This window comes from Rhinatrema bivittatum, chromosome 4 (assembly GCF_901001135.1).
Source record: "Rhinatrema bivittatum chromosome 4, aRhiBiv1.1, whole genome shotgun sequence".
Lineage (NCBI taxonomy): Eukaryota > Metazoa > Chordata > Amphibia > Gymnophiona > Rhinatrematidae > Rhinatrema > Rhinatrema bivittatum.
Genome location: NC_042618.1, coordinates 166,281,833 through 166,294,117, shown reverse-complemented (window position 1 = coordinate 166,294,117; position 12,285 = coordinate 166,281,833). Strand labels below are relative to the sequence as shown.

Here is a 12,285-nt window from a genome sequence, read left to right as displayed (position 1 = left end):
GAAGATGGAGAGGGGGGAGATATGTGTTGCCTGGAAGCGTAAGGGTGAACGTATCATCCCTGGCACTGTGGGACAGGGAAATGTGCTGCCACCCCCATTGTCAAGGAGATACCAGAAAGTTTTTTCCCTTCCTTTACTGTGGTTGGGGTCTGATTTTACTTTTCTCCCTCCCCCCCCCCCCCCTCCTCATCTGGGGAAAGGGATCGGAGGTGTGTTGAACAGGAGGTACTGTCTCATATATGACTAACTGCCTTTTCAGAAACAGCATCTCCTAGTAATTTCTCATTACTTCAAAGATTGTCGTCCTGAAGTGTCAGAGACAGTTGCCTAGTACTGTCCTGACTGGAAAACACTAATCTGTTTGGGGATTATTTGGGTTTCCAGTTAATTTAGGCACCCTGCAGTGTCTCTCTCTCTCTTTCTTGTTTGGGTTTTGGTAGTGAGGGGAATTTGCATTTCCCCTCTATATTTTGCTGTTTCAGTTCCCCATAGTATTTTTTCTAGTTGCTGTGTAACCTTCTGGGACGTGTGTGTGTGTGTACGTGCGCTCCCCACCCAGCAGTCCTAGTGTGTGTGTACGTGTGTTTTCCCCTGTTGCTGATGGTTACGTGTGTACAGCTCCCTGTGGGTAAATGTTTGTTACCCCTTCTTTTGGTCTCCATGCATGTGTCTCTTCCTGGTTGGGTAGATGTCCACTGGCAGTCTCTTCCCAGACGCATGTGTGTATATCTCCCCCTTCCGTGCGTGCGTGCACATGGGCAATCTCTCACGAGCTGGGTTCTTGTATCTTTTTCTGGTGGGTTGGATATCTCGTGGAGATGCTAAGTTTAGTAGTAGGGACTGCTTGAAAGAGATTGATTTGCTAATGAATTTAGTTACTTGCAGGATCTGAGGGTGTTGAAAGAAAAGCTTATTGAGTCAGTCAAAGGGTGTCCTAGCAGGAGGGGAGGTCCCGGTGTTCACGTCCCCACCCTTTCTTGTTGGGCCGGTTCTGAGGAAGGCTGGTAAATAGAACCAGACTGACTGCCGATCCAGCTATCATATGTCCGATCCAGCTATCATATGTCCAGCTATCATATGTCCGATCCAGCTATCATATGTCCAGCTATCATATGTCCGATCCAGCTATCATATGTCCGATCCAGCTATCATATGTCAACCCTGCTATCATATGAAGGTGAAACTTACCTCCAAGCAGGAGAAAGGGCCTAGACTGAGCGGCTGCAGCCAGAACTTGGTTAATGACGGGGATATGCTTGTCCAAACACATGTAGGAGAATTAGTCAAGTGTGTCTGAGACTGAGGGCTTCCTTCCCCCTTCAAGTCTATTTTCTCTTCCCCCTATGTCTGTCTGGGCTAATTCTGATCAGAGGGCCTGAGTTTGTTCTCCAGGGCTGCAGTCCAGCTCCGACAGACACCAACAAGTTTTAGGCTAGCTTTCCCTGCACAGGCACAGATGTCTGGTGAGGCTGCTATTTCAGATATGGCAAAGCACTGTGATCTCTCTCTTGCTGCAGGATCTGGTTGAAGTGCTGGTCTTGTTTTATCCAAGGCATGTAGAAGGTAAAGGGAGTCGATGAGGTAGAGGGGGCAGCAGGGACTCCTGCTAGGGGCCAGATCTACTCTTACTTGGGGAAAACCGCTCTCCTCTTGAATGTTGGCTCAGCGTATGTGAGTGTGTCTTTATCTGTCTGGCACAGCATGACGTATTAGGTGGCAATAGTCATACCTTCATATGATAAGGCTCTCTCCCTCCCCACTTGGAGTAAAAGGATGGTAGAAGACCTAGTCAAAAGGAAAATGAGATTTGAGGGTGGAAAATTAGTTAATCTTAATATTGGAAAAGCATTATATTAAAGCAGGATGGGGGGGGGGGGGTGGATGAGAAAAAATGGTTATGATCTGGTAACAGGGTGGTGCCAGCCTGCGCATGGAAGCCAACATCTGGTGAGAGTGCTGCGTATATCTAGTAGCACTATAGAAATAAGGATTAAAGGGAAGGAATTACATTCACTATATATTGTTCGATAAAAAGTCATAACCATTCTTATTGATTTTCTTAACCTTTATTTCCAAGCAAAATACAAGAAAGGAATAAACAATTTCAGGATTCTGCTGCTGGTCCGTACTGTCTGTGGTCAGATTACGTTTCTAGCCTGGTGACAAGTTAAGACTTGTTCTTAACATTGTAGATGACAGCAAATAAAGACCAAATTGGCCCATTCAGTCTGCCCAGTTGAGATTCTTCTCCTTTGTTTTTGGTTTTTTTTTAATCTGACCTTTCAACCCTTTAATTCATCTGTTTCATTCCATTGATATTCTGCATTTGCACCCTCCATATCCGGGCCAGGCCTGCCCAAAACCTACTGAATGTGCTGTCCTATAGGTATCTGTCTATAGTGTCTATAGATATGTATAGAGAGAGCTGTAGTTGCCATTTCTCTTCTTTCCCCCGGGATTATACAGATGTTTTTCTGTTCTTTTGTGGGAAGTCTCTGCTCTTTCTCTGTGGGCTTTGGGAAATGTGCATCTCGGGTTACCCCTGGTGGAATTCTGCGCAAGTAGGCAGTGCACAATTTCCCATCAGTGCAGAATTTGACACTTAGCATTCAGATTGGGGGGGGGGGGGGGGCGAGAAGGCAGTCGTCTTACACTTGCCAGCGCTGACCAGAACAGGAGGGATGGAGACTGTAAGGTTCCATAGGGGCTGAAGAGGAAGAAGGAAGTCTGCTTCCATGCACAGCTCCAGCTTATGCCACTTCTCAGTGCCGGTGCCTCTGTCTTCTTTCCCTCTCTGCCAGGGCTGGTGCAAGGGTGTTAGGTGTCTCAGCCTGGCGCCCCCCCTCCCCACCACCAGTTACACATTCTCCACACACATACTTAAACAGTTTAGCATTTCTGATAGATTTTACATGAAAAAATATCACAGCATGTATGTTTTATATTTTTACACTGCTATGGTGCCAACCAGAAAACCCTGCCTAGAAAACTCTTGTAACCCATATGGTATTAGGCCTGTTGTAACACACATTGGGGGTGAGCTTGGCCCTCAGAAAGCCAAGAGTAAATGGAACTGAAATTCCGACATAGTAAACCTCCCGTCCTAAAACAGCACTAAATGCCAACACTGAAACAGTATCAATCCTACCTATGAAAAGTCAACACTGCAAATATTGCACCTTTTAACATCAATACACCTCCCATTAGGAAAACAGGATACTGGAGATCCTTACACAGAAGCAACACGCTAATAGAATACGTCACCTCAGTCACACATGCAGAACACAGACAGACTCACCAAACAGAGAATAAATAAACCATAAAATAGAAATAGAAATGTGCAGATGAAAATCAAACTGGAAATTGCAAGAAGCCAGACTCTGTATGCGGTGCAGTAATGGAAAAACAGAAACATCACCATTCCTCATAAAACATCACTTCATACCTGGGAATTTTTGATTTCCAGATACCCCCACCCCCAATCCTGGGCATCGCACAGAAATCCCCCCCCCCCCACACACATACACACACACATGCTCTTTCACTCATGCACATGTGGCAGTGGCAGCAGCTCCTTCCTTTTTCCATCCCCTTCTCTTTTTTTCCAGTTGTGGGAGCTGCCAATGCTCTGCTTCCTACTCTAGGCCGTGTGAGTTGCCAATGTTCCTGCTGGTGAATGGCCCACTGCTTTTCCTGCTCTTGACTACATGGGGATGGCGGTTGCTGTTCCTCCTCCTGACAGTGTGGGGCCCTGGCCCCATGGCTTCTCCTTGGTTCCTTCTGCTCTTGATGGTGGCCTGGCTGCCACTTCTTTGTCTGACAGCTGGCGGGCCTTCTGATAGGCCTCCTGCTCCTCACCGTGGCTCATGCTCCCAGCGAAGGTAGCATCTCCTCCTTCCAGCGCACGGGCCAACTATATGGCTTCATCTTCGGGACCCTCATGGGAAGGGGGAGATGCTGGCCCCGTTGGCGCTGTCGCCTAGTACTTCCGCCGGCCCTGCCCTTTGGCAGCAAACAGCTGATTGGGCCGGCAGCAGCTTCCTCATTCGCTACCCCTTTGCCCAGTGTTGCTCTTCTCCAGCCCAGCACATTCTTACCCCCGCAAGCCCTGGTGCTGGCAGCTGTTCCAAGCTGGGCCTGCTCACAAGTTTGTGTTTGTTTTCTTAACTATCCTGCAGCCTGAGGCCAGCAGGTAGGAGAGAGAGTGCCCGAGAGAGCTGCAGGATGGGGGAAGGGTTGAAACAGGGAAGATGAGAAAGCAAGCTGGAAGTAAGGGATTAAATCTGGAGGGGAGAAGAGAGCTGGGGGAGGGGTTTTGAACCTGGGAGTGGAAAGGAGAGGAAGGCAGAGAGAAAGGGAAGTTTGAATCTGGGAGGGGGAGGTTGAATATCAGAGAGGGAGAGAGCTGTGGAGGATTGGACCTGGAAAGTAACAGAGTATATAACGGCAGATAAATAGTAGGCAGAGAGAGCTGGAGGTTTAACCTGGGCAGTGGCGTACCTAAAGTGTTTGGCACCCGGGGTGATCTCTGGTTTCCCTCTCCCTCACACAGGCTCTCTCTTTCTCTTGCACACACTTTCACACACCCCTGCAGACAGGCACCCTCCACTTTTTCTCATGCATACACACCCCTTCACACAGCTCCCTCTCTCACACCCAAACATGCACCCTCGCTCCCATACACACACACAGATACAAACACACTCTCTCTCACTTTCTACCCCGCACCCCATCAGAAGCACAGCAGCAGTTTCCTCCTTCAGCCCCCTGCGACAGACGGGGACTCTTCATTTTTCTTGAGGCGGCACGGGGGGCTGGTGCGGCTCTACGTCTTGCATCTGCGATGGGAAGGTGGGGGGCAGCGCTGTTGCTCTTCCTCGTGCCTCGGGCCGTGATTACATGACCTTTCCTTCTTCCCGCCCGCACGGACCCACCACTTCCTCTTCCGGGCCGCGGCGAGCAGGAAGAAGAAAAGGCTATGCAGTGGCCGGCTCCAGACCCCTGGCGCTCTAGGTGGCTGACAAGTGCTCCCACTGCTCGCGGCCCGGAGGCCTCCCTCTTCTTCTTCTAGCGTGAGTGTGATGGGCTCTGCTTGCAGTTGCCAACCTTCCCGGCTGCCACCTGGGGTGTACCGCATCCCCTCCCTTAGCACACCACTGAACCTGAGGCAAGATTGGCTAGCCTGGGTCAGGAAGAAAGAAAAGGAGAGAGCTTGGGGAATCAAGCCTTATGTAATTTTACAGTGCTTCTGGATGAATTCTGCATACAAATTTAAAAAATCTTGAGTAATTTTTCAGTATTGTACTGGCAATTATTCAAAAACAATTATTGTATTGTGTTATTTTTACACATTACATATAGAATTTTGCTCTTCTACCCTGGTGCATGCCATGGATCCCGCAAGTCTTGACTTCCTCTGTGATTCTTACAAGACCAAATCCAACACCCAGATCCCATTCCATGTCTTATTAAGTTTTCTAATAATCCACACAGCCACCCAAACTTGCGAAGCCTTGTTCCAGGCATATGGCTTCCTCTATAATGCTCACTGAAGTTTGGGCTTTAATCATGGTCACTCTGTGCAGGTTACCCTAATGCCTTCTTGAAAACCTGATGAAGCCATATCATAGTGGTCAGTGTCATAACTACAACTCCGAACAGGCTGTCCCTTGGCTACCTACCCCCTTGACCTATGGTGCGAAGAGGTCATGCTTCCTCTGTCCTGTCACTTTTTGCAATTGAGGATCCTCTATGTTTAACACATACATTTCTGAAGTTTTGTTATTTTAGCTTCAACCACCAGTTCTGGGAGGGCATTCCAGGCATTCACCACTCTTTCTAGGAAAACATATTTCTTGATGTTCTACTATTACTACTTAGCATTTCTATAGCACTACTAGACATACTCAGTGCTATGCAGATACACAGAAGAGAAATCTCTGCTCCATAGAGCTTAGAATCTAAAGACAGACAGTTAGTGCAGTTAGTGTAGCTGGGTTCAAAAAAGGTTTGGATAAGTTTTTGGAGGAGAAGTCCATTAATGGCTATTAATCAATTATACTTAGGGAATAGCCACTGCTATTAATTGCATCAGTAGCATGGGATCTTCTTAGTGTTTGGGTAATTGCCAGGTTCTTGTGGCCTGGTTTTGGCCTCTGTTGGAAACAAGATGCTGGGCTTGATGGACCCTTGGTCTGACCCAGCATGGCAATTTCTTATGTTCTTATGAGTTTCATTTATTATAGAAAATAGTTAAAACCAACCAAGATATATATGATCCAGGAGAACCAGGGGAGTTAAAATTTAAAAGGGGCCTCAGAAAGGTGGGTTTTTAGGCTAAACTTGACTAAGGCCAGAGAGGGAACGTGATGCACAGACTCAGGAAGTCTCTTCCAAGCATACGATGCAGCAAGATGGAAAGCGCAGCTTTGGGAGTTAACCCTGGAGGGAGAGCACAGATGAGCGATTTCACCGATGAGCGGAGTTCAAGATAAGAGAGGAGATGAACGTGGAGAGATATAGGGAAAGATTAAAGAGAAGCAGCAGTGAAGGCTCTTATAGGTTAGAGGAGCTTGAACCTTAAGTGGAAATGAGCAGGGAGCCAATGTAGTGACTTGAGAGGTTATATGGGTGAAAGATAGATTGTAGTGGAGAGGGATGGCTTTGGGAGGGGATGAGAGAGTGGATAAGGGTTCTAGTAGCGTGTTCAGAAAGGAAGGAACAGATGTTGGTGAAGTTATGGAGAAGAAAATGACACATTTTTTTAGCAGTGTTTTGAATGTGTGTAGTGAAGAAGAGAGAGGAGTCGAAGATGACCCCAAGGTTATGGGCCGAGGGGACTGGGAGGATGACCATGTTCTTCACAGAAATAGAGGGGAAGTGGGTTTTGGCATGGAAGATAAACTCATCGTGGCCAAGACAGAACTCCCTAAGGTGATGGTGGGACAGCCACGTAACAATGTCAGACAAGCAGGCTGAGATTTGGGTCTGAATTTCTGGTGTAGAGTGGTTATATCTGGGAGTTATCAGCATAGAGATGGTACTGAAAGCCGTGGGAGGAGATCAGAACACCAAGGGAATTAGTACAGAGAGAGGAAAGAAAAGGACCCAGGATAGAGCCCTTAGGCACACCAATTGATAGTGGGATAATGGTGGAGGGGGATCCCCCCAGGGGAGACAGTAAAAGTGCGATGGAAGAGATAAGAAGAGAACCAAGACAGGACAAAGTATCAAGGAGTAGGTGCCCCTTTTATTTTCTGTCTTGACTTTGAAATATAAGTCATTACTGTCTTACAAAGCTCCTTAACATATTTTATTATTATATTCTCTTGTTTGGAACTAGATATTTTTATATTTTTCATAATTGCAGATGTTAGGATCAATATATTGTCTATAAGTTGTGTATGTGCCCAGAGTATAGTATTTGTGTTTGCTGTATTTTTATTGATAACTTACTTTAGGGTTCCCAGATAAGATGAGAAATCAAGGATTGACTAAATAAAACAAAATAATCAACAGTGTTGAAAGCAGCAGATAGTCAAGGAGGATGAGTATTAAGTAAAGGCCCTTGGCTTTGGCCATAAAGCAGTCACTGGAAACTCTGGCGAGGGCTCTCTCTGTAGAATGTAGAGGGCGAAAACCAGTCTGGAGCGGATGGAGAGTGTCTGCGTCCAGGGAGCGGAAGGCCTGAGCCTGGAGTCAAACCCAGGTCCCTCGGCACATTGGGCTTCCACCCTGACCCCTTTGCTTGAGTCTGGTTAATAATGTTTATATCAAACAACAGATTGGCTCCCCTGCTTAGAAGCTTGGCTGGAGCGGAGGGTTCTAATTAATCTTTGTAAGACCTCTGTGACTGACTCACCTCTTTCCATAACATGGGATTCTTCCCTTTACCCCTCCGATTCCTGCTCCCTTCCTGTTTAATTCCCCCACCTCCATTTGGTTTCAGTCTGGCTCTTTTCCTTACTGGGACTTGGTAGTATCAGACCAGACTATTGAAACAGCATTAAGCGCCTCATTTTAACTGGCTATTTTCAGTCACTGGTAAGGAGCCTTCCTTGTAGATTGAATATAGGCGCCTTCAAATAAGATCCCTAAATATAGGCAGGCTGTTTGCACTCAGTGCAGGAAATTGGAGCTGAACACTTAAGTTTGTTCCCCTCACCTGGCCCTGCCACTTTCAAGTTCCCTAAGTTTTTAGGTGCCTAAATTTAGGATATGAGCAGTGGAGAATTTTTATTTAGGAAAATCTAGGTGCCTAATTCTTAAACTTAAAAGCATAGATCTTTTGAATATTTGGCTCTAAACATTTAGAAACAGTGACCTAACCCCTCCCCTTCCTCTTTACAGCTTAGCCTTTGGTGTTAGAAACTGATGTATACTTGCTCAGGCATGGTATGGGAAGGGCCCCTGCATGGTATGGGAAGGGCCCCTGCATGGTATGGGAAGGGCCCCTGCATGGTATGGGAAGGGCCCCTGCAAAGGCCTCCAAGTGTGGCGAGGCAGGGCCCCTTACCTAGCCGCTGGGGATGGCGCTGCTGTCCATGCTGTAAACCCAAGTTTGATAGCTTCAAATCCTGCTAGGACTGACTTAGCTGTTCATCTTTCTGAGCACATGTAGGGACCAGATGTAGTGGCTTTGTTTTTTGGTGCATTAAAATTAGTGGTAAATGCGGATAAAGACGTCTGCCCTCATAGGAATGAATAGAAGCCTGGCTCCAATAGATCCCTGCAGTACCCCAGAAGGCGTGCCTCTGCCCCCTGGCTGCTGAGAGCAGCCCCCGAAAGGGACCATCCAAAAAATATGAAGTGCCCTGCTGGGTCGTATCCATGGAGCCCAGCATCCTGTCTCTCTGACAGTGACCGATCTGGGCAGATCCCCAAAAAAATAGATTTGTTCTCATCAATCCCTTCCAGGGAGAGTGGTGGCTTTCCCAAATCTACCTGGCTAATAATGTGCCTTGGACTTTTCTTCCAAGAACTTGTCCACACCCCTTCTGAACCCCGCTATGCTGGTCACCTTGATCGTGTCCTCTGGCAACAGATTCCGCAGCATGATAGTGTGCGAGTGAAACCTGTAAGAACATAAGACATTGCCATGCTGGGTCAGACCAAGGGTCCATCAAGCCCAGCATCCTGTTTCCAACAGAGGCCAAAACCAGGCCACAAGAACCTGGCAGGCTGTTAATTTCATGGAATGTCTCCTTGTTTTAGTACCATTTGAACCTTTATTTACCCCTTCCATCCCACTCATGATTTTATAAACTTCTATCTGCTCTCTGGCTGGAGAACCCTAACCTTGGTCTTTTACCTACTAAAAATGAGACTCTGCTCTTCATCAGTGTGACTCTGTCACAACTGGAAACAGCTCGGCTGAAAGGAGGCATTTAAACTTCCTGAACCTCTCTCCACCCTCCCCATCTTATCTGTCAGACTTCTCTCATCTTGTCAGCAGGATAGGAAGTAGACTAGGAGTCCCTACAGCGCCCCTTCCCAGCTGGGCAGTGCTTCATCATTCAATGTTCAATGTCGGAGATAAGGAGCAGTTGAAAATAGCCAGGTTTCCCATAGAAAGTAAGTGGGAGCAGGTTTCGGGACAAGCCACAGCGAGCAGCCAGAAGAGAGAGCGGTTACAGCGCTGCAGCCAGGCAGGGGTTAATGAGGCAGTGCGGGCAGAGGCTGCAGCAGGGAGGCGGCGCCTGTTTCATGGAGATTTTCCTGAGCCTGGGAGCAGGCCCTGGGATTTCGGCTGCTTCTCCACCCTGGGCCCCCCGGCAGAGGAGGCGCCATGGACCGTGAGGGCAGGCCTTGCACTGCCTCAGCTGCTTGATGTCTGGCAGGGGACCACAGCCCAGGCTGCTGAAAGGATAGAGGGCCGGCATCTTTGGTAAGGTGATGCTTTGTGCATGTCATTGTCCTTGGGGGTGAGTCTCCATCCCTTGTGTAAGCAGAGAGGGTCTGTGTGTGCTGGTTGAGAGGGGGTTACTGCGGGTGTGGGGGGGGGGGGGGGGGATTTCTTATCTTCTACATTCTGATCTCTCCATCCCGCTCTTCTGATAAAAGGAAACGAATCTGACAGACAGACGGGAGATGATGGGGGAGGGGATTCATAAGAGAGTTAAAATACCTGATGTAAGATGAGTGCTGTTTCCAGTTGTGACATATAGTATTGTGTTACACACACACTCCCATCCCTCACTCCCTGACATATGCACTGGCAACCTCCAGCCTCTTCCCCTGACTTGTCATATATATTCACATCCACCTTCCCACTACTGTGATACATCCTCCTCACCCCCCCCCCCCCCAATCTGTCTTATACACACATAGACACATCCTCCTCCCACTACCCATCATATACAAACACACATCCGAATAACAGAGTGGGGTTTAAAAGAGGTTCAGACAATTTCCTGAAGGAAAGGTACCCAGACACACACACACACGCATCCTCCTTCCACTCCCCATCATATATATATATACATATACATCATTCTCCATCATTTATGTATACACACACACACACACCTCCTCCTCCCACTCCCATCATATATGATGGAGAATGATGTGTGTGTACAGTGGCTTGCAAAGTATTCGGCCCCCTAAAAAGTCAGCAGATTTGTGTGGATTACAAATGACACTTTCACAGATTGTTCCAGACAGCATGTTTATTGCAAACCAGTATGCTCTTAAAAGTAAAATTTCAAAGTCACCATTCATTATTTCTCTGCATTTTTGGTAAATAAAATTAAAAACTGAAAAATGCTGCTTGCATAAGTATTCAGCCTCTTCAGATTAGTACTTGATAGAACCACCTTTTGCTGCAATAATGGCTTTTAAGTCTTTGTAGCCAGGCTGGAAAAAGTTTGGGTGACAATGTAGCGGCAGCTTTTATACTTTTTTCATACTGAGCCTCTGTCAGCAATAGTTACATTTCAAAGGGGCAGATGCAATAAAACCCCCACTAAAATCTGAGTTAAATTTTAGCGCAGGTTTTACTTAACACATACGTTTAAAAACAGGGGTCCTAGAATACAGTAAATTAATGAGATGCAAATTAAGCAGAATAAAAAAAAAAAGTTGTATTAAATGAAAGAATGTGCTTAAATGTGAGATAGCCTGAAAAGCCACACTAATGCAGAAAAGTGCTTGAAGTTTTAAGGAGAGTGACCAAAATGACCTTGCATGCAAGACTGGTACTGGGCATCCCGGCTTGGGCACAATCTCGCATGCAAGGCCAGTTGGGTAAGGCATGCCAAGTGAAATCAAAGGGTAAGCTCTCTAGGGCAAGCACCTACATCTGAATAGTACACACTTTGGTGCTATGCAACCCTAATGGCTGTAGTTACCTGTTCCAGAGAGCTTACCTTTGATTTCACTTGGATGCAAGGCCATTTTGGTCAGACGTCTTCCAACCTGAAGCACTTATCTCATTACGCCTGTGTTTTGATAACAACCTTGGCCTGAGATGGAGTATAAGTTAATTCACATTTCTGGTGGCCGATATTCTATTGCTGTACGCATGTGGGTAATGTCTAGCTGTTTCTATAACTTTGGCCAACAGAAATGTGTGTTTACTCCACCTCAGGCCTAAAAAAAGGAGTTACATTTTCAGCGTAAGCTCTCTTGGGAAGGCACCCACAGCTGAACAAAACATAAGCTGAATAGTATGCACTTTGGTGCCACCCCTGAGAGGTTTTTTGTTTTTGTTTTTTTTTTCATCTAGTTGTAGGCCCCTTCCCCAGAGAAGGTTATTCTTTAATTTTATTTGCCATTCCTTGTCAAAATGGTCTTGAATGAAAGAATGTGCTGACAAGTTGGGATGCACAGCAACAATCTCACGTGCAATGCTATTTTGGCAAGACATGGCAAGAAAAATCAAAGCAGAAGCTCTCGAGGGCTGGCACTTTCAGTTCAACAGTATGCACGTTTGCGCCTATGCATCTGACTCTGGAATCCTGTTCAGCTGCAGATGCCTCCCTGGAGAGTTTATGCTTTGTTAAGCTAGCTGTAGGTGACTGCCCCAGAGAGCTTATGTTTTGATTTTACTTGCCATTTCTTGCCAAAATGGCCTTGGATTCAAGAGTTTCCTCTCTGGAGTGGACATCTGCACTTAGACAGGCCGGTGCAATATCGTGCGCTGAGCCTAGTACTAAACTCATTAACATAGGTTAATGAGTGCTTGGATGTGTGTTTTGATGTGCGTCCGTAACCCCCGATGCAATGAAGGGATCAGCAGAGCAGGCGTAAAGTCTTCCTGCGCGTTGAGGGCTCAACTTAAAAACA

At 46.8% G+C, this 12,285-nt stretch overlaps 1 protein-coding gene across 3 annotated transcripts in view; it reads left to right on the top strand.

The window, feature by feature from the left end:
• CYTH1 (cytohesin 1) overlaps positions 1-12,285 on the top strand; it is an 86,949-nt gene that overhangs the window by 36,870 nt on the left and 37,794 nt on the right. The window contains exon 1 of one of the 3 annotated variants that reach the window (XM_029599141.1): positions 9,711-9,886. The exons of the other annotated variants lie outside the window; for them this stretch is intronic. The gene's annotated coding sequence lies outside the window, so the exon portion shown is untranslated. Of the gene's footprint in view, positions 1-9,710; positions 9,887-12,285 lie in introns of those variants that run through there. 3 annotated transcript variants of the gene reach the window in all.